The sequence below is a fragment of the Mastomys coucha genome, unplaced genomic scaffold (assembly GCF_008632895.1).
Source record: "Mastomys coucha isolate ucsf_1 unplaced genomic scaffold, UCSF_Mcou_1 pScaffold21, whole genome shotgun sequence".
In the NCBI taxonomy this organism is placed as follows: Eukaryota; Metazoa; Chordata; class Mammalia; order Rodentia; family Muridae; genus Mastomys; species Mastomys coucha.
In genome coordinates, this window is record NW_022196904.1 from 113,461,514 (window position 1) to 113,487,652 (window position 26,139).

At 38.6% G+C, this 26,139-nt stretch overlaps 1 long non-coding RNA gene across 2 annotated transcripts in view; it reads left to right on the forward strand.

Annotated features, from left to right (window-relative positions):
* The first annotated feature begins 17,643 nt into the window (after positions 1-17,643).
* Positions 17,644-26,139, forward strand: part of LOC116100897 — a 61,183-nt gene continuing 52,687 nt past the window's right edge. Inside the window, exon 1 of one of the 2 annotated variants that reach the window (XR_004122712.1) lies at positions 17,644-17,680. This is a non-coding gene — a long non-coding RNA (uncharacterized LOC116100897). The remainder of the gene's footprint in view (positions 17,681-26,139) is intronic. The other variant, XR_004122714.1, reaches the window with a different exon arrangement.

A 26,139-nucleotide genomic window follows, 5' to 3' on the forward strand; every position in this document is an offset into this window, starting at 1 on the left:
CCTGTCACCCCGCCCTCTCCTACTTTCTGGCCCTGGCATTCCCCTACACTGGGGCACAGAACCTTCTTTTTGTTCTAGAGCTTTCAGATGTGCTGTCAAATGGCTTATATACGCTCTCTCCAGTTTCTTTTTGTAGAACTTAAAGCTATGAGTTTTCCTCTTAGGACTGCTTTCATTGTATCCCTTAAGTTTGGGTATGTTGTGGCTTCATTTTCATTAAACTCTAGAAAGTCTTTAATTTCTTTATTTCTTCCTTGACAAAGTCGTCATTGAGTAGATTGTTGTTGAGCTTCCACATATGCGTGGGCATTCAATTGTTTATGCTGTTATTGAGGAGCAGCCTTCGTTCATGGTGATCTGATAGGATGCAAGGAATTATTTCAATCTTCTTTTATCTGTTGTAGCCTGGTCTGTGACCAATTATGTGGTCAGTTTTGGACAAGGTACCATAAGGTGCTGAGAAGAAGGTATATCCTTTTGTTTTAGGATAAAAAGTTCTATAGATATCTGTTAAATCCATCTGTTTCATAACTTCTTTTAGTCTCACTGTGTCTTTGTTTAGTTTCTGTTTCCATGATCTGTCCATTACAGAGAGTAGGGTGTTGAAATATCCCACTATTATTGTGTGCAGTGTAATGTGTGCTTTGAGCTTTAGTAAAGTTTCTTGTATGAATGTAGATGCCCTTCCATTTGGAGCATAGAGTTTCAGAATTGAAAGTTCCTCTTGGTAGATCATACCTTTGTTGAATATGAAGTGTCCCTCCATTTTTCAATTCTTTAATGTCTCCCTATACCCCCCTTCCATCCTGCCTTCCCAAACCTTACTCCATGTAATCTTTTTTGTTCCATTATTCCTCGTCCTCCTTTCATATGACTTGTATACTATCTCCTGTATCTCAATCTGTCTTCCATCTCCAATCCTTCTCGATTGCTCCTTATGGGTTTCCTGACTTCTGTGGTTATTCCCATTTAAAGACACATATCTAAAGGTTTCCATCTGAAAACATATGATATTTACTTTCCAAGGTCTGGGTTACCTTCCTCAGAATGATTATTTCAAGCTCCACTAATTGACCTGCAATTTTGATAAGTTCATCTTTCTTTATAGGTGAATAATATTCCATTGTGTAAATGTACACTATTTTCATTATCCACTTGTAAGTTGATAGATATCCAGATTGTTTCCATTTACACTGGCTACATTTACATTTTCACACTGGCTAGTGTGAAAAAAGCAGCAGTGAACATAGATGATCAAATAACTCTGTAGTAGTATACAGAATCCTTTGTAAAGACACTCAAGATTAATATAGCTAGATCATAAGGTAAATAATTTTCTAGATTTTTTGAGGGAATTTCACACTAATTATATAGTGACTGCATCAATTTTCACTCCCACAAACATTGAATAAATGTTCAACCTTCCCTGCAACTATGTTAACCTTTGTTATGTTTAAAAAAAAAAGTACTCATTCTCACTAGAATAAGATGAAACCTCAAAGGAATTTTAACTTGCATTTTCTTGATAGTTGTAGATATTGAACAATTTTTAAAAATATTTTTCATTCATTTGTATTTCTTCTCTTGAGAACTCTATTTATTTCCATGTCCATACTGGAAGAAATACTTCAATCCAAAAAGATCGATATTCATACTCAAGAGGGCACAGGGAATCAAACAATGCAAAATAGTAAATTCAAAGAGTTCTAAGAAAATATCACAACATTCTAAAGTGACAGAAATTAGTGCACATCTTTGATGTTAACTCAATATCAATGAACTCAATTCCCCTATTAAAAAAAACCACAGACTAGCAGATTGGATTTTAAAAAAGGATCTATTTTTTTCTGCATCCAAGAAATGTATCTTTCCATCAACAGTAGAATCACCTTAGGATAAAAGAATGGAAAAAGATATTCTAAGCAAGTAGTTACCAAGAAACAAGCAGCACAAGGATTCTAGTATCCAACAAAATGGAATTCAAACTAAAATTAATCAGGAGAGATAAAGACTGTCACTTCTTATTTATTAAATCAAAAACACAACAGTACAATATTATAATCCTAAACTATATATATACACCAAATACAAGGACACCTCATTTTATAAAAGTAATATTATTAGACCAAAAGCCATATATTAATTCTAATATAATGAAAATTGGTAACTTCAGCCCCCAATCTCATCAATAAAATGTTAAACAAATTTCAATGAAGAAATATTGGCATTAAATGGCATCACAAATAAAATGACCCTAATAAACATCTACAGAACATTCTGTCCAGATACTAAAGAATATGCATTCTTCCCAGCAGCCCATGAAAGATTCTCCAAAATTGACTCCATATTATTAGGACTCAAAGCAAATTTCACAAATTAAAAAATTTTGAAATAACATCCTGCATTCTATCTGAAGACAATGGAAAAAAGCCTGAAGATAAAACAATCAAAACTATAAAACTTATGCAATTGAGAGGTAAACAACACACTATTGGATGATAGTTCTGTTAAGGAGAAATTATGAAGGACATTTAAAAGTTCTTAGAATTGAAGGAAAATGGAAAAACAACACAACAAAATCTGGGACACATGAAGAGATGTTTACAGCATTAAGTGCCTACAATAACAGTCATGGATAACTTAATGATGCACTTGGAGGCCTTGGTATGAACAAAAATACCCACAAAACCCATAAGAAGGAATAATCAAAATCATGGATAAAAACAACAAATGTACAAAGAAACAATCAAATTTTCTTACAAAAGATTAATAGAATTAACACACTTTGAGCCAAATTAACCAAAAATAAGAGAGAAAAGCCCCAAATTAATGAAATTAAAGATTAAAGCAGACCCATTACAGCAGTTATTGAGAAAATGCAGAGGACCATAAGGACATAGTTTAAAAAATCTGTATTCCACAAAACTGGAAAATCTTAAGGAGTTAGATGAATTTTTGTATGTATATGACATACCAAATTTAAATCTAGATAAAATAAACAATTTAAGTAGCCACATAATAATCTATTCAATAGAAGAACTAATTAAAATTCTTCCAATTAATAAAATAATATTGTATCATACAAGTTTAGTACAGAATTCTACCAGACCTTCAAAAAGAACTAATATCAATAGTCATCAAATTTTTCCAACATTCTAAATTCACTATTAAGGTCAGTATTATTCCAATACTAAAGCCAGATAAACACTCAAGAACAAAGAAGTGAATTAGGCCAAGTGCCCATTGAACATAAATGCACAAACTCTCAGTAAAATAATTACAAAATAAATTCACAAGAAAGTAAAAAACTTCATCCACAATTATTGTGTCCTCTTCATCCCAGAGATGTAGGGATAATATAAATCAGTAAATGAAAGTCTACCATATAAATATTAAATTACAGAAACCACATGATAATCTTATTAGATGCAGAAAAGTCCTCTGACAAAATTTAACATACTTTCACTATAAAAGTCCTGGAGAATCTAAGAACCGAGGGAGCATATTTTACACAATAAAGACAATGTACAGTAATCATACACTAACATTGTGCCAAATAAAGAAAATATCAAAGCCAAGCAAAGATGACCAATCTCTCGACGCCTGTTCAACAATACAACTGGAGTCTTAGGTGGAACACTATAGCTATGTCTTGACTTGAATGATGGCATCCTTTGTTGTTCTGAAACCTTTCAGATTGAGTTAAGTAAGGGAGATAACGGGGATACAAATAGGAATGGAAGAAATTTTGGTTTTACATGAGGTACATAACAAAACAGTCCCTTGTGCATACTTTTATCCTTCCCCTTTTTATGAAAAATTTCCTGATATAGTTCATGCAATTTTCTATGGTAGCCCCTTTCATCTTTGAACATTTTTGATATATGAGATAGTTTTATTAGGAGGCATTAATGCCTACTTTTTTCCTGAACAAAATCTTTCTGCCTGTTCCAAGATCTTACGCTGTATCATGAGCATAACACTGGGCTTTAAAGAATACCTAGACCTTGGTTCCCTTCTCTTCATCTGGATTGATTGACACTTGTTATACACGAGCATAATTTCCATGAGGAAGACACTCAGAACTCAACCATTCCCTCTGGCCTTTTTGCTTGCTTTCTCTCCACATATTCGCCTGTTCCTTTCTGGAACCATGCATTTGCTCTTCAGAGCATCTGTGTTGGTGTGTTGCTAATCTACTATCATTGATTACTTATTTACATCTTTTAATTATTTATTTAAAAATTGAAAACTTCATAGATGTCTATTGCATTTACATTTCCACACCTTTCCACCACCAACTACTCACATGCTCCTCTTATTCTCTTTCATATTCATGGCCTCTTTTTCATTGTGGTGTGTGTGTGTGTGTGTGTGTGTGTGTGTGTGTGTGTGCACACATGCATGTGCATGCACGTATGCATGCCTGTGTGTATACATGAGTGTGGGTGGGTGGGTGTGGGTCCTGGTGTGAATGTGTAACATACAGAATCCACTTAGTGTTGCTGCTGTGTACATGTTTGCAGCTGACCCCTTGGCATTGGAAAACCTACCAGGGAGTTCATTCTTGGAGAAAACTGATTTTATCTTCCTCAGCATTCACTGCCTATAGCACTTCACATGGGGGTGAGGTCTTGTGAAATTTCTCCAATATATGTTTGTAAGGTGATTGGTGTTGTCATTATGTAGGTCTTGTTTAACAATATTGTTAGAATTTCATCGATGCAGCTCCCCTGTTGTTCCTAGAAGACATTATCTTTCAGAAGGTGCCCTTGTCCTCTGGTTCTTACTATCTTTTCATCCTTCATTCCATGATTTCTCCTGATCCATAGATGTAGATGTATCATTGCAGATCTTGCAGATGCATCAGTTGAAGTCGGGCACCCCGTTGTTCTTTATTCTCTGCCCTTTAACCAGTTGTGAGTCTCTGCAGTAGTCTCCATCTGTGGCAAGAAGCTTACTTGATGAAGGGTAAGGGCTACACTTATCTGTGGGTATAAGTGTTAGCATTTACAGTACAGAAGGTAATTATATTGCCTTAAGAAGTACATAGTAGAGTTTCCTCTATGGTCTCTGACCTTCTCAGCAATAGGTAGTTGATAAGGTTTACAGTACCAGACATGAATTCCCTTCCATTGAGTGGGTCTTAAGTGTGACTAGACAGCTATTGGTAATCCTAAGATAAAATTTCTACTATTGCACCATTAGGGTTACCTTGCCAGGGTGGTTATCATTGTAGTTTATAGATTTTAAAGCTCAGTAGGAATATGTATTATTTGTCTCTGTTGGTAACTTGCATAGCACCTTTGGATACTAAAAGCTAGTCCTCAGGAAGGAGACTTCCAGATCAGTTCCAGTTCGATTTCTCCAAGTACTGTGTCTAGAGTGTGTGGTATTTTTAGCAGAAGGGTTTTCTGACCTTCAAGTTCTAGGAAGCAATCATGGGCAATGACAACAGCGTGAAATATTTATGGAAGTTCTCTGGATTCCTCTGATCAACTATCTCACAGAGAGGTTTCCTATCCCTGGTACTGGGGTTTTTGTGAGATAGAGAGTCTAGGGCTCTTGGAAGGAGCATTGTCACAACATGTGGTGCAACTCCACTCAAAACATGTATGCATGCACACAGATGAATGCAGGTGTGTGTATAATAATTTTTAAACATATGTGTGTGTGTGTGCTCTCACTCATGCACACACACACACACACACACACACACACACACACACACACACAAGGTTATTTCAAATGCCACTGGTGTTATTTATGTCTCCTCCCCCAGTCACTGTACTACCCTCCCATTCCTTCCCTATTTAAAGCTCATCCATGTTTCTCAACCCTACTATCCCCAGTTTATCTTTCTCCCTGTAATCTCAAGAATGGGGAATTTGCTCAATTATCTATTCTGCTTATATATTATTTCTTGGATTCACTGGGAATATAGAGGAAACCAAGCAATATATTCTGCCCAGGAGGCATTCATGCTTTAATGAAAGAGATAAACATACAAAGTCATAATTACAGTCTAACAATGTTGTATACAGAGGGAGGCAGTGTCATTCAAGCCTGAATGCTTAGAGCATGGAAAAAGCAATTGAATTACAGTTATCTTATCAAGATAGATGTAGATTGTAGATAAGATGTGGTAGTCTGTTCTCTCTGCCAGTACTTCCCACACACACCTGATGCCCATTCCTGGTCCCCTCACCACCTCCTCTCCCACTCACTTCCCTCCATCCATCCACCTCCAATGTCTGTTTTATTTCCCCTTCTGAGATTCAATCATCCCTGCTTCGACCTTCCTTAGTACTTAGCCTCTTTGGGTCTGTGTTTAGCATGATTATCCAGTACTTCATGGCTAATATTCACTTATGAGTGAGTATGTTCCATGTTTATCTTTATGGGTCTGGGGTTATCTCATTCAAGATGATATTTTCTAGTTCCATCCACTTGCCTTTCATGTCATTCATATATATATATATATATGTACATATATATGTATATATGTACATATATGCATATATATATGTATATATATATGGATATATATGAATATATATGACATGTCAACTATAGATAGGTAGATAGATAGATAGATAGATAGATAGATAGATAGATAGATAGAGATAGAGATATATAGATAGTTGAGTAGTATTCTGCTACATAAATACACCACATTTTCTTTATTCATTCTTCAGGTGAGGGACATTGGAAATTGATATAGGGGACATTTCTGGGACTAACCAGAGACCTGGTATGGGAAGGTTACTGGGAGACTGTGAGGATAAGTCTAGCTAAGACTTCCAGCAGCTGGGAATATGGAGGCTGAAGTGGCCACCTCCTATAGCCAGGCAGCACTTCCAGTGTAGGGAGGAGGACATCAACCAATCCAAACAAAACAAAACAAAACAAAACAAAACAAAAAAAACAACCCAAAATTTGTCCTGCCTATAAGATGTTCAGGGATAAAGATGGGGCAGATATTGAGGGAATAGTCAACCAATGACTTGCTCAACTTGAGACCCATCCCATTGGAAAGAGTCAACCTCTTACACTATTACTGATATTCTGCTATGGTTGCAGACAGGAACTTAGCATAACTGTCTTCTGTGAAGCTTCTTCCAGCAGCTGATGGAAACAGATGTAGAGACCTAAAGTCAAACACTAGGCAGAACTCAGGGAAGATTGTGCAAGAGTGAGGAGAAGGACTGAGGGAGACTTCTCATTCAAGGACACCAGAAGACCTACAGAGCTCATGAGAGCTCACAGGGACTGAATCAAAGAGCATTCGTGGGCAGGACCTAGGCCCTCTACATATTTGTAGCAGATTACAGCTTGGTCTTCATGTGGGTCTCCTAGAAAGTGGAGTGGGGACTGTCCCTGACTCTACTGCCTGCCTTTGGATCACATTTCCTTAGCTAGGCTGCCTTGTCTAGCCTCAGTGGGAGAGGATGTGCTAAGTCCTGCTGTGACTTTATGTGCCAGAGTGGATTGCTACCTATGTGAGGGGGGAACTTCCCCTTCTCTGAGAAGGGCAAGGGGTGATGGTGGAGTGGCTTGTGAAGGTGAGACTGGGAGGAGAGGAGGAAGGGGGACTGTGATGGGGATACAACATGAATAAATAAATTATTGAGGAAAAACACAATTTGAAAAAAGTAGGATAGGATAGTCTATAATGCAAAGCAGATTTCCCCAAGTTTTGCCTCCATCTATTTTATTTTATTTTTTTTAGCTCTCTTGAGAATTACTTTGTATTTAATAATAATACTCAAATTGTTTTTTAAATGTGTCTGCTTTATGTGGGTCACTAGTTTTCTGCTGTGATATATGCTGAGTTAGCATGTCTATCCCACCCACAGTAAAAACCTATCTTTTCCCTGTCTCTCGGTACAGGTATGCCACTATTTTTGGCTATTCACCTAATCATATCCAAATGGAACACCTAAGCTCTTTTGCTAGTGGGAAAAGATGTTGCTAGCAGTTTGAGCTTGGAATATGTTTTGTTTGTTTGTTTTTCTTTCAGGAGAGCAGAGATGAATGGAGTGATGGGTGTGGGAAGCAAGGTGAAACACATGTCTCCTGGAATGGTGTAGAGGAGAAGTGTGTATTAAACCTAATACATGTGTGGTACCTGTGCCAGCAAACAGAACCTAGCTGACCCTCAAAAATAGTCCAAAGAACTGTACAGGGCACTGTGTACAGATAGAATAAGTCAGAGACTGCTTAGAAGTTAAACTGGCCATGTAAACCATTGCCTCTTCAGGAAAGTAGTCCATCACTGACATAGTCTCCTGAACAAACACAAGCTGAGAAGTACTTTTCGAATCAAAAGAGCAGAATTAAAATAAATAATAAAAAAACCAGCCTTTTAAGCCACTTTCATATTTTAGAAACTAGACAGAAAAAAAAAGGTATTTTTCAATTAACTCCTTTCAGATGCAAATTTGTAAATGGAAAGGCTACATGAAAAGAATAATTTGTCAGTCTTCAGCCTGAAAGTTTAATTAAAAGCATCCTATTGCTACATTTCTGTGGTATAGGTTGTTGCACATTAGATTACATTTTAACCAATGTATGGGAGCACTTGCTAAGGATGCATCAGTATGCTGTGAGCTTAAGTGCTGCAGGGCATAGGGAGCTGCAGTCCAACCAACACTGTAGAATAACAATGATAGTTAGCAACAATGATACTTAAGTATTGTAATAAATATAGGGCATAATGCATACATTTCTTGGCATTATGTGTCATTTATGTAACAACTAATGTTTATACATTTGGCACTTGCTGTGTATAGACCCTGCCCTCTGCCAACTATTTCCTCTCCAGGATCTCATCTCATCTTTAGCATATTCCTGGCACACACAATGTATGTCACCACTTCTAGACAAGGAAGCCTTGGTTGACTGAGTTGAAATGCTATCAATTAAAATGCTTATCTTTCCACAGCCCTGCACTTTATCTAGCAGATGTGAGATCAAAGGGAAAATCCCTGTTGCAATTCTGTGTATGTGGTAGCTGTGCCTACCTGGAACCTATGGGAAGGTCTTGAGGGGAAGATTTTGTGAAAAAGAGGAGGAGGTCAGCAGGAATGGTCTGGGCTGAAGAGACAGATTCCTCTGTGCCACTCTGATTCCTGTGAGTGCCTGGGCCATCAATGATGGAAGGTATGGACCAGGGATGGAAGCCATGGAACTCCTGTGCTTCTGGAGTTGAAAAGAATAACTTGGTGCAACTGAGTTCTTTCTGAATGTACCAACACCCCCTAACTCTGATGGGCAAAGCCCTGTTTGAAGCCTTGTGGTACTGGGGAATGAGTAAACACAAAGGTTTCAAACACACCAGCCTGGCTCCAGATACACTAGCAAGGCTTCTTCCCTGATACAATTATAGAATAATAGAATTGTGGGTTCTCAGAATAAGAAGAAATTTCAAAAGCTCTCCAGCCCATTCTGTCTTTCTCTTGGGGCAGGCTAACTCTACACCATCTCTGACAAAAGGCCAAGTAGACCCAAGTGTTTGCTGCGTGGGTAGGAGACCTCTGCCTTCCTTTTAATTGCAACTCCTGCGTCCCTGTTCCTATCTCTAAAGACACAGAGAAATCTGCTTTCTGTAATTCCTCTAGTCATCAGTTTCCTGTACTCTTACTATGTACCAGCAGATGTAACATGGTGGAAAACAAATCAAAACAATAACAACAACAACAACAACAACAACAACAACAGGAAAACAGGTAGCTGGATAAACATATTTCAAAGTCCTGAGTCATGAATCAGCATCCATGATTATCAGAGAATGAATACTCAGTCAGACTGGATAATAAATTGCTTTTAGAAAGATGTATGGCTGTCTAGACTGAACTATCTTGTCTTTTACAAGGACTTGTGTTCAAGTTGGTGAAGGACACTGTGAAAAGACACAGGAACCAGTTCTAAGATTCAACCTCTAGCCAAAAACAAAGGCATTCCATCATGAAAATAAATATTATTTATTCACACAGAAAATTATTCTAGTCCATCAAATGAAATAAAAATCAATGGATCCATTCTGTCTTGAATTGATAGACATACAGAGTAGCTCTCCATTATAGAGGGTCTCCAGTTATGAAGGAAATCCTGGAATAAGAACATCTTCATGAAGGCTAGTGGTGAGTATTAAAAACATATGATTTTCTTATCTCCCCATCAATACTCAACAAAATGGAAAGATAGAATTTCTGAGAGAAACTTTGTGATTCCATGTTAACCAGCTCATCGAGATGAGTATCCCAAAGCCTGGGAAAGGTAACATCATGGTCCTCTTGATAGCATGAAGCATTGAGAAGCTAAAAGTACTTTCATGGAGTTCCTCCCAGAATTATTTCCCAAAGTCTGATTATAAGAGAATATTAAGCAAACAAATTAAGAGTCATTTTGCAAAATAACTGACCTACTTTCAGATATGTCAAAGTAAAACAGGACAAAGGCTGGCACAGAACAGTTCTTGATTGGAAGAGAGTGCAAAGAGACATGGCACCTGAATTCTGTGCAAGAGCCCATGATGCACCCAGGGCTGGGAAATCAACGTAGCTTTAAGAGAGATCCATAGACTGAAATTCATAGACTGATTGGAAATGTCTAAATATAGAAATGGCTATGTAAGAGAACAATGTTGCTCTTAGTAATCCACACTGAAAACACACGTATGTCTTAGGGGTAAACATCTGTGTATTCATTCCTTCAACAGTCATTCAAAAATATGAGTCAAATGGGTAAAAATCAATCATTGATGCTAAAGAAGGAGATGTCTATATATTGGTTTTACAACTTCCTGTAGTTGAAATTATGTGGATATATCAAAGTAGAAATACTGCAAATGAAGGCTATCTGGAGAAGTAAGCAGAATTAAATCCAGAGAGTGTGCAAGTCCCGGTAGAGAGTTATGGGAAAGGTGGCTGGAACCCCAGCAAACTCATGAATCTGTAGTGTGCCAAGGGAGAATGTGGAGAATATCTGCGTGTTTGAAGATTGTGGCTTCCTGGAGCAGTTAGAAACTGAGAAGTGTGAGGTGATTCAGGAAGCTCAAGGGGGGGTAGAATTGGCAGGGTATTGTAGCTAATGGGGTGTAGGAGGCAAAGGAAGAGGGTGTTCTTTGAGCAAGTAGGTGGATGCCACCTTTGTGTTGAAATAACAGACCCAGCAGATTCCTACGGACCCGAGACAGCTTGGCTTTGCCTCTCCCAGATGGATCTGACCAGACTGGAATGTACTGCTCCATGCTGTGCATGAAGTCTGAAGCTTAGATTCTGAACAACTTTATTTTCTTCTTTCCTACAACCCGCTTCTTCATTTGTCTCACTAGTTATTGAATCTTGCTAATTATTCTAAATTCCTTCCCTGGACCATATAAATCCAGAACCACATTGGAATTTATGGTATGAATATTTTATTAATACTGGGGTATTACCACTCCCTGAATTTCAAACTTCTTTAAATGCTTCTCTCTGATGCCTCACATCCATCGGATACTGGGTAGGATATGACTGAAATGTAAATACAGGTATGTTTCCCTTTCATTAGAAATACCCCTGGTTGTAACTGCATCAAAACCTCCTTACCTTAGAAAGTTTTCTGATTCTAACAGTATCTATCCCACCTTTCCTCATCTTGACCTATGAAAACATCAACTATGTGGCTCCACACATTTCTCCATTAAGGCTAAAGGTAGCATTTTTCTATGGGAATAAGCATACATGCTTAAAACACATCTTGATAACACATCTGTTAATTTAGAGAAAAGTAGTAAGTGCCCCTTCCCAGGATCTATTCCCTCCCCAACCATGGGTTTCTTTGACTGGGCTAGCATACCATATTTGAAATATCTCCTGTGGAACAGGCCTTTATCACAGGGCAGTTGGTTGCCACCATCACCTTTGTCTCATCATTGCAGTAGTGGGCACACCTTGCTTGTCAGGTTGGTTTTTAGTTCATGCTGTTTGAAAGTAGGTAATACTGATACCACTCCACCTTCCACCAGCAGCCTGCACATTACTTGCCAGCATTATAAAATCTAGCCAGCAGGGAGGAAGCTTCCATCTGAGTCCTAGCTTGGTTTCTCTATATCTGTCCAGCAAGGTGTGTATTGTCTTCAATAATATGGTCTTATCCCTCCCACCAAGAATGAACAAGTATTCATTTTACCTCAAACCTTCACCAACATTTGCTGCCATTTCATTTATGGATGATACCTTGTAGTCTTACCGGGGTGAGATGGAATCTCAAAGTCATTTTAATTAGTGTCTCCCTTATAGTTAATGATGTTTGAATACTTTGAGAAATGTTAATAGCCATTTGTATTTCTTCTTTTAAGAACTCCTTGTTCAGATCTACAGCCCATTTTAATTAGATTGCTTGTTTTCCAGATTATTTTCACAAAATTTTAAAGGCTCTAATAAAGTGCCACCTTCTTTGAGAGTTGCTATACTTAAAATACGGTTGTGCCATCTAAGGGTCTTATGTGGAAAACTTGGTTTTCAGTGTGACAGTGTTGGGAACTGAGGCTAAGAAGAAATTCCTTAGGCTAATTGGATCACATCCTTGCCTATGGCATCTCTTTTTCTCATAGTTGCTGTCTTAGTTAGGGTTTTACTGCTGTGAACAGACAGTATGATCAAGGCAACTCTTTTTTTTTAAAAGATTTATTTTATTATTATATCTAAGTACACTGTTGCTGTCTTCAGACACACCAGAAGAGGTTGTCAGATCTCATTACGGATGGTTGTGAGCCACCATGTGGTTGCTGGGATTTGAACTCATGACCTCTGGAAGAGCAGGTCAGTGCTCTTAAGCACTGAGCCATCTCTCCAGACCCAAGGCAACTCTTATAAAGGACAACATTTAATTGGGGTTGGCTTGCAAGTTCAGAGATTCAGTCCATTGTCACCAATGCAGGAAGCATTGGTGTCCAGGCAGGCATGATGTGGGAGGAGCTGAGAGTTTTCTACATCTTATTCCCAAGGCAAGGCAAACAGAAGACTGGTTTCTTCAGGCAGCTAGAAGGAAGCTCTCAAAGCCCACCCCCACAGTGACATACTTCCTTCAATAAGGCCACATCTACTCCAACAAGGCCAATCCTCCTAACATTGACACTCCCTGGGCCAAGCATATTCAAATTACCATAGTTGCTTTTCTTATCACCACCCACCATGAGGTACAACTATGTTTGGACTTTGAGCAATCAAAACTATGAGTTAAACAAAACTCGTTTCTTTAGAAAATTGTTTTGCCTCAGTGTTTAATTATCCTAATAAAATATTTCTCAAGCTCTGGATAGACACAGAAGAGTAGGAAGGTAAATTTGCTAGTTCAACAGAGGATAATCAGTTGTAGGCTTGGGTGATACTAGATAACCTGTGGCAAGAGTCCATTTCCCCCATGGAACACACATTTCAATGCACAGAGACAGTGAATCAATAAAAACAAAACAAGGAGAAGACCAGGTGATTTGGAAAGAGTGTTAAGTTTTATAGAGGGAAATGAAGGTAATGGCATGAATAAGAAAGAGGAGTAATGGAAATTCCAGGGGATAGGAAAGGCGAAGAGTAATTCCCTGATTTCATGAGTAAACTAAGACTGAAGTCAATAGCTAAAGAGCAGAACCCCTAGGAATAGCAAGACAACTATTCCTGACAGGTGCAAAGGATACTGAATTGACCTGAGCTTATATTGATCTGAGAACCTAGTGTAGATGGAACATATTGAATAAGACACCGTAAAGAATGAGCTTAAGAAGAAGCCAAGTACAATGTTTTTCACTGCTTGGAACCTTGGCTAAGATTCACAAGAACCAGTGACTTACTCATTTCATCTCTTTCTTCCCATAATTTAATTTTTTAATTCACATTACAACTCAATCAAAATCCTCCCTCCCTCTTCTCCTCCTAGTCACACCCTTAGAAATCCTTTCCCCAACTGGCCCATCCCCTTCTCCTCAGAGAAGGGGAAATTCTCCTTGGGTACTACCCTACCCTAAGACATCTAGTCCCAGAAGGACTAAGCATGTCCTCTTCCACTGAGGCCCAACCAGGCAATCCAAGTAGGAGAAGGGGTTCCAATGGCAGACAATAGAGTCAGAGACAGCCTCCACTCCAATTGTTGGGGGACCCACATGAAGACAAAGCTGCGAATCTGCTACAAGTGTGTGTGTGGGGGGGAGCGTGTCTAGAGTCAGCTCCTAATTGTTCTTTGGTTGGTAGTTCAGTCTCTGTGAGCTCCCCAGGGGCCCAGGTTAGTTGACTCTTGTCTTCTTGTAGTTGCTAAGAAAATGTGTACTTTACTTTAAAATAATTTAAAATTAATAGTTATGTTAGAACAACTTACTTTGAACTAAAATATCAGTTACACAAGAAGCCAAGAAAACATGGACATTTAGGGAGTATATCCATTCTGTTGCTGTGATAAAATACTATGAGCAAGAGCAACTTATACAATGAATGACTGATCTTGGCTTATGGTTCCAGAGGGATAAAAGCCCATTATGGTAGGAGGCATGGCAGCAAACAGCAGAGAAGGCAGCAAGAGCACGATACTGAGATATCATATCTTCAACCCAAAACACAAAGAGGAGAGAGCAAACTGGGAATGGGGGAGTCTATAAACTCTCATACCATGCCCCAGTGATGTAATTCCTTCTCAAAGCTTTACCATTTCCTCAAATAAAAGCCAACAAGTGGGGACTACCTCTTCAAATACCTGAATCTGTGGGAGACATTTCTCATTTAAACCACCACAGGTTCCTTCTACATTTTATCTACTATGAAGAATATCACTCTAAATGTCTGTGTTCAAGTTTCTAGACTAACATATTTTTCATCTTGGAAATATACTTGGTATTGGATGCATGGGATTACATAGAAACCACATGTACTATGTACTGAAGTGCTTCCAGTTGCAGAAAAGTTTCTGTGTCACTGTACCCTCATAATCACTTGTTATTTTCTGTTTTACACTAAAGCCATCAGTGAGGTTATGAAGTGGAATGTCATCACAGCTTTTAATGTGTGTTTCTTTAATGACTAATGACACAGAATGCTTCTGCAAGTTCTTGTTGGCCAGTTGTATATCTGGCCAAAAAAATGTGATAAAATATTATAAGCAAAATCACCTTTTACAATGAATAACTCTTGGCTTATGGCTCCAGAGGGATAAGAGTCCATCATAGTGGGATGCATGGCAGCAAGCAGCAGGTGTGAAGTGGAATGTCATCACAGTTTTTAATGTGCCTTTCCTTAATGACTAATGGCAGAGAATGTCTTCTTAAGTTCCTATTGGCCAGTTGTATATCCTCTCCCAAAAATATTTGTTCCTCTGTCCATTCTCAATGTTGAGTTTGTCTGTTTGCTGTTAAGTTTCTAGAGTTTGTGGCTTATTCTGAATGTTACACCCTTAGGCCTATCTACCAAGAGGGAAAGAAGATAAGAAGTTACCAAGGGAGGGGGAGGGGCATTTATTGGTGAGAAGGGAGGGTTTTATGGGTGATAAAACTGTTTGAAGTTGACAAGGGCAGATGGTTGCACACAACTGAGCACAGGCTGAATGCTGTTAAATTGTGTACCTAAAAAATCTTAATTGTGTGTTTTGTAAATTTTGTCTCACTAAAGACTCAAGAAAAACTGAGAATAAAATATTTTCAAAGATATTTACACAAATTGAAATTTCTGGTAGAATACTATTTATTTTTAATTTTGTCTCATTTTGCTTTGGTTTGTTCAATTATCTCCCAGGTAGGAAATTTGGTTCCCTTTTACAACCTATATACATTCTATCTATAAGAACCACGTGTCTTTGAATCTTTCTTTCTATGCAGAGCTCATCATTCTGTAGGAACTGGAGAGCAGTTCCTGAGTAGCTTCTCTGGTTATTGGGTCTCTATCTCTTCTGAATTTCCTGGACTTATTTCAGTTTTGCAAAATCTTTACTAAACAGAATGACTGGTGCTAGCATGAGACAGGGGAACTGGAGATCTCAGTTTTACTCTCTTTAGATAAAAACTATGTCAAGAAATAGATTGAAGGATGAAAGGATGGGTCAAGAGATTTGCAATAAAGCCAGTATAACAAGCTTCTAATGTGTGTGTGTGTGTGTGTGTGTGTGTGTGTGTGTGTGTGTGTGTAGTTTACCTACATGTACACCTATGTATCACTTGTATGCTTGGTTCTTATAGAGGCCAAAAGAGTCTGCTGAATCCCCTAAAACTGGAATTTACTAATAGTTGTGAGCTATCATATGGTCCTGGAAATCAAACCTGGGCCTCTTGAAGAACAACCAGTGCTTTTCAATCCAAAACCATCTCTCCAGCCCTTATAAGTTGTTAACTATAATATCAAATGATAGTTTTATTGTTATTAAAAAGATATTTCATCATTTTTTTCATATTTCATGATACTTTTTGAGAAAAAATATGATTTCTGTCAAAATTCTCTAAACACTATGTAACTATATCAACTGACAAATGTACATCAGAATGTATCACAATATTGAGACACAACTCTCAATAGTTAACTACTTTGACTCAGAACAAGTGAACATTGTAATCATGTACCATCCATTATCCACCCTAGGGATACAGCTCAACCTAGGCAGAGACAAAAGCAAAGATAAACTCTTGGGTTCTTGCTTAATACTAACTTGTTTTTACTCAGTGTCCCAGCTGGTGTTTTCACATGGGAAGGAAGTGTTGGGAGACTTTTTTCTAAACTGTAGAAGTATAATTAATGACTTTTTTCTGGGTCATCCTGATACTGTTTTTGGATCCCCACTCCCTTTGAAGCGGGTCACCTAAACTAGATACCAGCATCTAAGACACCCAAGGGTATGATGTCCTTACACTTTCCTTCCCATTCTATACTATTCTTTGTTAAAAGAAACTGAGTGCAGACCATGGTCATTTTTCACATACTTTCATGCTTTATATTTCTCAAAATAGATCCTATGTTCTTTAAAAAAAAATCTGGAATTTCAACTCTGGCTTAATGATCTTGGACAAGTGACTCAGCCTTATTGAACTTTAATTTCTTATATGATATGTATGTAAAATATGTGGATGTCAGAGTTATGACATCAAAATTGAACACAGATTAGTTGGTTATAAAGGAACTTAGCCTAATTAAATAGGATGAACCAGACTGGACAGTAGTATTTGAAGATGTAATGGCAAACCATTAAGATATTAGATGGAGGAGAATGTGTTTGACCCAATACACATTAATGAGTCACCCAATCCAAGCTCTTTAGCACCATAGGATATTATTACTACTGTGCGTGAAATGGATTATGCTGGTAGTTATGAGTGGGATGTAGCTAATGCTGTGTTACTTTTCCTGAGGACATGTGAAAAACTGTCTGTTTACCCCAGATAGCTTACCAGTGGCAGATCAAAGAAATTATTTCATAGAAGCTCAACTTACTGAAGCAATGTATTTATTTGGATCACTATCAGGAGCATGAATAAGATTTTGCTTACAAGGGCATGAGTGACTCAAAGACATTTGCATCACCAAAAATCCCTAACTATTTGAGTGATGGCTTCATAGAACTGCCTCTTGGACCTCTGCCTTCCAAGAACTTTCTATGTCATATTTGTTCTAGAACCTTCCAAGTTCATATACAGGAGAAAGTCAGAATGGAGTGGTGGCAGAGATGCCAGGTAAGGACTCTGTGACCTACCCATTCTACTAAGAAACACTGATACCTCTGTAACCATAATTATAGTATTGACGCATTATTTTTTTAATTTTACTGACATGACCACAGAATAAAAGTTATCTGTCCTAGAGTCAGGCCCACACCTAGAGGATGTCAGTTTCCTCCAATATCTCACAGGTTATCTATGATCCTCGTATCCTTCCCACCATCCTCTTCTGTAGTGACATTTCCTCAGCCTTTCAAGGAGTAATATGTACATGATAATTTTGTGAAAATAAGATCTTCCATTCTATGGCAACAGTAACTTATTTTTGGCTGTCTAACTAGTTATGAGTCTCTACCAATCACTAATACCTGTTGTAAGAAGTTTCCCTCCACAATCAAAGCCTGACAAAAGTGGCAACCTTTGGATATAAACAAATGTTTTAAAGAAATTTGACAGGCACCTGACATTCATTCAATCAAACAATACTATAGTACATATTCCCAGGACCAGCTAATATGTCTAAGCCCAGCATGGAGCCTGTGGGAAGTAGAGCCAAGCCCTCATCTGCCAGGTGCTGCACTTCTCTCCAGAATCCGAGAGGCTGGGCTGCTGTTGGCTCACCAATCATATCTGGCTGCTGATAGAAAGACCTGGACCTAAAAACAATTTCTACTCTAGTATACTTTCTTGCAGGAGAGAAATGTCCACCATATAATCTCCAGGTTGAATAAGTGTTCATTCCCAAAAGAAAAGTTAATATTTTTCAATTATACCATTCTGTACCTAGATATATCTACAGCTGCCCATTGTGCCCCATTGCTTTTGGGGTTGCAATGAAATGAGGCACACTGGACTTCAGCATCCACTAAAACCCTTATGCATTCTGTATACCACTAAGGGGCTAACATACATACAACTCGATGTCCAGCTGCAGCTGCCCTGCATGACCCTTACATGGGAGCAGCTTTGGCCGCTTCCTTAAGGAGCTGATGTCCTTCCTCCAAAGCTGCAGGTGCAGTTGGAATTACCCACACCTCCTCCACCCCTCCTGTCAACATGCACTCGAGCTTTATAGCCTTCCAGAAGCTCACTACAAAAGTGTTTGACTTTTTGTCACTTTTTTTCCTGCTCGAAAATTCAGGCTCAACAGAATCTAGCCACTTTTGCCTTTGATTGATCCTGACAGTCTCTTAAGCTGCTTCCCTGCTCCATCTCTCAATTGCTTTACAGCTTTACAAACCTGATTTACATGGCATTTGAAGTCACTCAGATCTGACAAAACATCCTCTAGCCCCTAAGGATCAGGCTCCATCATAGGGCTCAGCAAAGCCACTGAAGTCCCTTAGTCTGTAGAGGCCACTAGAATACTTTGTCTTGTACCCCTTTTACTGAAAATAGGGTTTTTTTTCCCTCACATAATATGTACTGATTATAGTTTCCCCTTCCTCTGCTCCTCCTAGATTCTTCCCATATCCCCTCTCATTCAGCTCTACCCCACTTCCTTTCTGTCTCTCATTAGAAAAGAAATAGGTTTCCACAGATAATCATAAAATCTAATAAACCAAAAAGTAACATCTTGGGATAAGATAAAACAAATAGAAGGAAAAGAGCCTAAGAAAAGGCACAAGAAACATATGGATAGAGAAACCCACTTGTTTGCACACTCAAGAATCACATAAATATACTAAACTTGAAGCCATAATACATGTGCAGTAAACTGTTGGTTAAAGAGGAGAAGAGGAGAGAAGAGAAGAGAAGAGAAGAGAAGAGAAGAGAAGAGAAGAGAAGAGAAGAGAAGAAGAGAAGAGAAGAGAAAAGAAAGAGAAGAGAAGAGAGAAGAGAAGAGGACATAACAATATGAGACGAGGAGCCTATATCCAAAGATTCCATGGAGTTAATTTTCTGTGATCCATCTAGTTCAGGCCACATAGCTTGCCCTTAAGAGTAGTTTGTTTCTCCAGTAAGACCCCTTGGAGAAAAATAATTCTCATTTTCAAAGGCTTTCAATTAGAGATAGCTTATGGATTAACTGCTGGGGCATGTGTCCACTTCTCCTTTCAACTCTAGGAGCCTATCTGGTGCAGACCTGTGCAGGCCCTGTGCTTGCTGCTTCAGCCTCTGTGAGTTCACAAATACACTGGTATTGTTGATTGGGAGGCCTCATTTCTTTGGTGTCCTCCATCCCTTCTGTCTCTTCCATTCTTTTCTCCTCTTCTATAGGATTCTCTGAGCCCTAAGAGGATGGATTTGGTAAATAAACCACAATTTGGGGCTGAGTGTTTCAAGGTGTCACTTTCTATGTAATGTCAGTCTGTGGATCTCTGGACTTGTCCTCATATGCTGCAATGGGAAGCTTCTCCCCAGACAGTGATCTCTGAGTAAGACACAATCTCATTAGGAGCCAATCTAAAGTTGTATTCTTTTAATAGAACAATAGAACTTTTTATAGAACTTTTTATAGTCTCAGGTTCTTGGTTACTCAAGCAGTGGTGAGTATGGGTTTCATCTTGTAGAATGGGCCATAAACCATTTTTATTTGTTCTGGCAGGTTGGACATCAAACACTGTCTATTATACAGAAAAATGTCTACCATCTTCTTAGCAATCCAAGTCTCCCTCAACCCCCAAGTCTGTATAGTTCTTCAAATTCATGGAGTTAGCAGCTGGCAATGACCTATGTCTAATAGTTCATATGAGCCAGCCCATCAGGGACTGCTTTCTCTTGTACTGTTTCAGGTTGTGTGCTTTTGTCTCAAGGAGTAACAAGTACTTAACGCATTCTGTCTCTCTCTTTCTATGGTACTCAGACTGATCCCAACCACTCTTATTTTTCCAGGAGCCATGCTGAGAGAGGTTCTTCTATTTCTCACGTTAAACTCCTTCCCAGTTCAAGGAGTTCAGAAAGAGAATATTTGGTGGTTTCCTGCATCAAGAAATAATTAAAGCCCTAGAAGCACTCTTTATCTTTTTCTGTATTAGAGGTTGATCCTCTATCAGCTCTTTCATTCTCCCTCTCTATACCACTGTGGCTGTTCTCATAGGGTTCAAGTGTTCACCTGATGGGAGGGGATCTTTAGTACACATATAATCAGTAAACTTTCTTCCTGACCCTGAAGCACAATAATTACAAGCCAGTACCTGCATCTCACACTCTCTCTTATCAGGAGATAACATGGGTGATGCAGCCTACATGTCCCTTTCCCATTGTAAAGTTGTATTCCCAATTTATACAGCCAAGTCCCCTTTGTGCAGTTGACATGACTTCAGTTGGACATACTACAACCACTGCAGTGTCTTGCCAAAAATTTAATCCCATATACACAAGTCTTGGGGATTACAATGTATTCTCTAGTCCTTTGACCATTTTCAGTGTGCCTCAATTTTCATCAGGGAGAAGTGGCACTCTGTACCACATGGGATTAAAAACATCACTCTATTTTTATCCCTCACCTCTCTCATAAACGCCATGCCTTCAGATGGCTTAACCTACAGAAAAATTTGTTTCTGTCAGGAATTCCCCCATCAACTCTTGTCCCTCAGTAATTCAGTCTTAGTTGTGTATCTTACTACTCCTGGCAGAAGCCACACAATGCTCCTTGTAAACTTACTTTTGCTTCTGTTTATCTTTATGTTTGGTATCAATTTGTGATACTTTTCCTAGGGAAAGATTAACAGACATCTGTTCATTCCAAAAAGAGTACCAGTGACAGACCACAGAAACAATTGTATCCCATACTGATTTTGTGAATAAATAAGTTTGGTTAGTTATATTACTACAAGATTTAGAAGACCTCCAAACCACTGCACTACCAAGAAGTCCTACACCATTATGGGTGATAACTTCATGGAAGCTGCCCTATGAAACCCTGCCTTCTGTTAACCTATTTCCTATCTGTTCTAGCACTTCCACTGATCATGTGTAATGGTTAGGATCTCAGGAGAAGCACCTATGAACTACCCTTTCTACTAAAGAGTATTAATAACTCCATTTCTGTTAACATAGTCTTAGCTATTGCTGTGTTATCCTGTTTATTCCATTGCTATAACTACAGCGCCAAATATCTCTTCTGTGTGATAGTGATGGGATACAGTTATTCAGGCCCCTGCCCAGAGGAGACAGTTTTACTGCATTAGTTATCAGATCTGATCTACTGTATGGCTTATAGTTGTGTTTGTTACAGATCCACAGAAAGATTGTGGGTATCTCTGTGCTTCTACAAATCTACTGACTACCCTCAAAGAATTCCTAAAGAAGGGGGCTACTGTAGCTCTCCTCTATCTTAGCCAGGGTTTTCCCTGTTGTTTCTATTCCAATAATAACTATTACTTTGCTCATATTGTTTTACTATCAGCTCTTATGGGTCTGTGCAGCTCAGCTCTTTTGCACTAGTGGCCAAATACCTGACAAAGACTCACTCAAGGGAGATTATTTTAATCAATTTTCAGAGTATATATTCCATCAAGGTAGGAAAGGCATGACAGCAGAAGTTCACTGTTGTAGCCACAGGCGTATGCTCTCATATGTCAGTAGATCTGGAGGCAAAGAAAAGTTTCTTTCCTCTTCCCCCTGAAAACCTTCAAAGATACACACCTGCAGGATTATAGGAGTCCAAATGACAATGAAGATTAGGCATTCTAGCCTTCCTAAAAGACTGAGCAAGTCCTTATTATAAAGGAATATTGGAGTGCTTGCACATTTATGTGGAGTGAGAAAGAGGTCAAGGGCATGTGACTAAACAGTTAGAACTATGGTGCTGTCCTTGGAGGATGTGGAAGTTCTGGGATCTTCCATCTGGGTGGGAAGACCAGGAGTTAGATGGATCAGGTAAGTTTTTATTATCAGAAGACCTCTTAGTGGAAAGGCTGAGTGAATTAGCACTGCATGTATCCTTGGTTTTGTATCTCTGAAGAGCTATGAAGAATACAATTCCAGCTACTTCTGTTCTGGGAATGAAGTCCACAAAAGCATGTTTTGCTATCCTATGGTCAAATATCTTGACATAAAGTGAAGTCAGGGTTGGTTTGTTGAAAATTTTTTAAAAATTGTGTATGTCTTAGACTTTTGGTAAATTGACTTCTTCTAAGTGGCTAAGTAAGGCAAGTGATGACATTTAGACATTTTCCTTTTGAAGGAGGCCCTGAAGCTTCCACTTGATATAAACCTGAAATGGTAAAGAAAAAAATAGCAGGTGAATCAGAGAGCTAGATGACTGGTTTTCAGTTAGACTCCATGTAGACTGAATGGGTACACAGCATGGTTATATTAGGATCTTCACATTACATTTTTATAATAATCACATTCTATATTCTTAGATACTGCTTACCTCATTGTCCCTCTAAATCAAATTCCACAATAATCCCCTGGGGATACTTTACTTGCAACCATTAAGCAATATTGTAGGGACATCAGTCGGAGTAGATATAAAACAAGGAGGTTTAACTCTTGAGTGAGTCCAAGTTTGTCTAACTATCCCAAGATCAAGTTTTTTTTCTTGTAAAAAATGATGATAGGATGATATGGCTTATGTTAGTTATTGAAGTTCTTTCACATCTTCATTCATCCTTTCATTGTTCCAGTCATGCATCTATTTTACAAACATGGAGTGAACATATATAATAATATGGAAAATACAACAAATTAACTTATTAATGCTAGAAACATAGTGAGGGTGGACATGTATTATACATACACACATAAAGTTTAAAAAGAAACAATATGGTGGACTTAAGGAAACAAAATAATTTCTGCATGGCTGGGGTCATGAACAGTAGTAGAATTTGAGACTGGAGAAGAAAAGAGGTGCTGGCTTATCAACTATCTTGTAAGATATGTTAAGATTTTGTGATATTCAAGACCCCATTACAGTTAATCTAATCTTCCTAGCCATCTGGATTGTTTTCATACTGAAATGTGTGTGTGTGTGTGTGTGTGTGTGTTTGTGTGTGTGTGTGTGTATGTATGTGTCTGTCACACACACACACAGAGAGAGACAGACAGACAGACAGACAGACAGAGAGAGAGAGAGAGAGAGAGAGAGAGAGAGAGAATTTTATGGAATTCATAGTCTATTAGTAGAGATGAAGAGTTTGTTTTCAGTCCTGGGAAAGAATCCAGGTCTTTAGCAGTGCTAGGTAAGTGCTTTATTATTGAACTATATCACCAGCCTTAAATGGACAATTTAAACAATTGTGAATAAGTAAAGTAGCATGGATTATTTTGCAAAACATGCCTTTTTAGAAGATAAGTTGTGCCAAAAAGCCCATTTGCATACAGTACATTCGGCCTTCTAAAGCCATCGAACATTCCAATATTCCCTGAATAGGTATAGAATAAAGAATAAAGACAATATGGTAGATTGGCAGCTTGCCTCAACAAGTTAGTAACTAAATATGGGAATCTGAGTTTGCAATCCCTCAAACTCACATGGTGGAAGGAAGAAAATAATTCTTGCAAGTTGTCCTCTGACTTCCACATGCAGATCATAGCATTTGTGTACATGCCTGTACACATAGATGCAAACCACACATATAATAAAAATGTAAAAAGAAACCATATTGTGGATTTAAAGTAACAAAATAATTTCTGTGTAGCTGGGTTCATGAACAGGAGCTGAATTTGAGACTGGAGAAGAAAAGAAGATCTGGCTTATCTTGTATGACATAGTAGAAGTCTATTATATGCAGACCCCCATTATAGTTAGCCTAACCTTCTTCTTAGACATCTGTGTTATTTTTATACTGAAGACACCAGGGGTGTTAGCTCATCCATTACCAGAACCCAGTGTCTTTCACACTCTCAATTACCTCCCAAATGTCTCTGGCAATCATGGCGTCTAGGCTTGGCCCAGCTCTCCTGGCAAAGGACAGAAGCATACATCTCCCAGCCTGGGCCCAGAACATGTCTTCTTGCCTTCTGAGAGAATCGCTTCTTGAGACATGTAATTTTACAGATCATGGTTTTGGAGAAAAATGTGTCACCCCAGAAGTGAGTAGGAAATTACTCACTTTTGGAGAAGAGAGAAATGTCAAGACAGATTGAAGTCCGAAGTTAGATTCCCAGGCAGCTCTCTGAGAGAGCCAGGAACTTCAGCACCCTCTGCTCCAAGCTCATCCCATGGTGTACAAATTTAGAATCTGTAAGATGCTACCTCTAGCTCACTTCAGAGCCATTTATCATGCAGCTACCTCTTCTTAATCCTCCAAGAGACCTCTTTACACATTCTTTATCTTAAGTATGGCTCCCAAGACTCCTTCCTTGAACTCATAGGGGACTCAGAAGATGGTATGTACACTGTGCTTCCAGAGCATATTTTAGCATAATGTTATCAATATACCAAAATGCCATTTTGTAATTATGATATACATTTGTTTTAGTTTTATACCTACTTTAGTGTCTGTTAATTATTCAATGATTTGTAATCTTTTTCTTAGATAAATGTATGGATGAGAAAAATGAGTGGATGGATTCTTGAGCTTGAAGATTCTCCTTGTTAGACCTTTGTTTCTAAGTCATCCTGGCCTTTTAAAGACCTATATCTAGAATAATCGGGTGTCAGGAATAGATGAAACTTAGGCTATTGTTATGCCAGAGATGTCATAGACTGGCTACCAGGAACACTTCTTTATGGATCTGTATGAGTAAAGGCAGAAAGGAGAAAGTAATGGCTATTCCTGGTTGTCAACTTGACTATATCTGGAATGAACTACAATCCAGAATTGGAGGGCTCACCTGTGATCCAGCTCTTGAAGCTGGAAGACACATGTTTATGGCATAGATCTTAAGGCATAGTAGCCATGAAAAGTTTAGGTATAGGCAAGGTAATACATGCCTTTAATCCAGGAGAATTAGGTAATCAGACTTCTGAGTTCAAGGTCATCCTGGGAAAAAGTAAGTACCAGATTTAGGTGTGGTGGTATACATTTTCTTCTGGGCCACACCTTCTGCTGGAAGCCAACATAAGGACATTGGAAGAAGGAAGATTCACTCTTCTTCCCCTGCTTGCATTTACTTGCCAGCACATATGTTGGAACCTACTTTTACAGAAGACCAGCTGAAACAGCCTCATGGGACTGAGCAACTAACAGATTCTTAGACTTCCCATCCACAGCTGACCATTGTTGGGTTAGTTGGACTACAGAAGGAAAGTCATCACAGTAAATTCCCTCAATGTAGAGAGACATTCCATAAGTTCTGTGACTCTAGAGAACCCTGCTTAATAAAAGAAATAAAACTGGTACTGGGAGTGGAATATCCCTGTGACAGCCTGACCATGTTTTTGGGAGGACTGTGGAAGGACTTTGGAACTTGGAGCTAGAAAAGCCATTGGGATGTTAAGAGCTCTGTGGGATATTCTGTAGGAGCTTGGAAGATAATCTTGAGAACAGTGCCAACGATGGAGGTCTGGCTTGTGAAATCTCAGAGGGAAGATTAAAGACTCTTATTGGAGCCATTGCTGTTTGTTGTTTGTTTGTTTG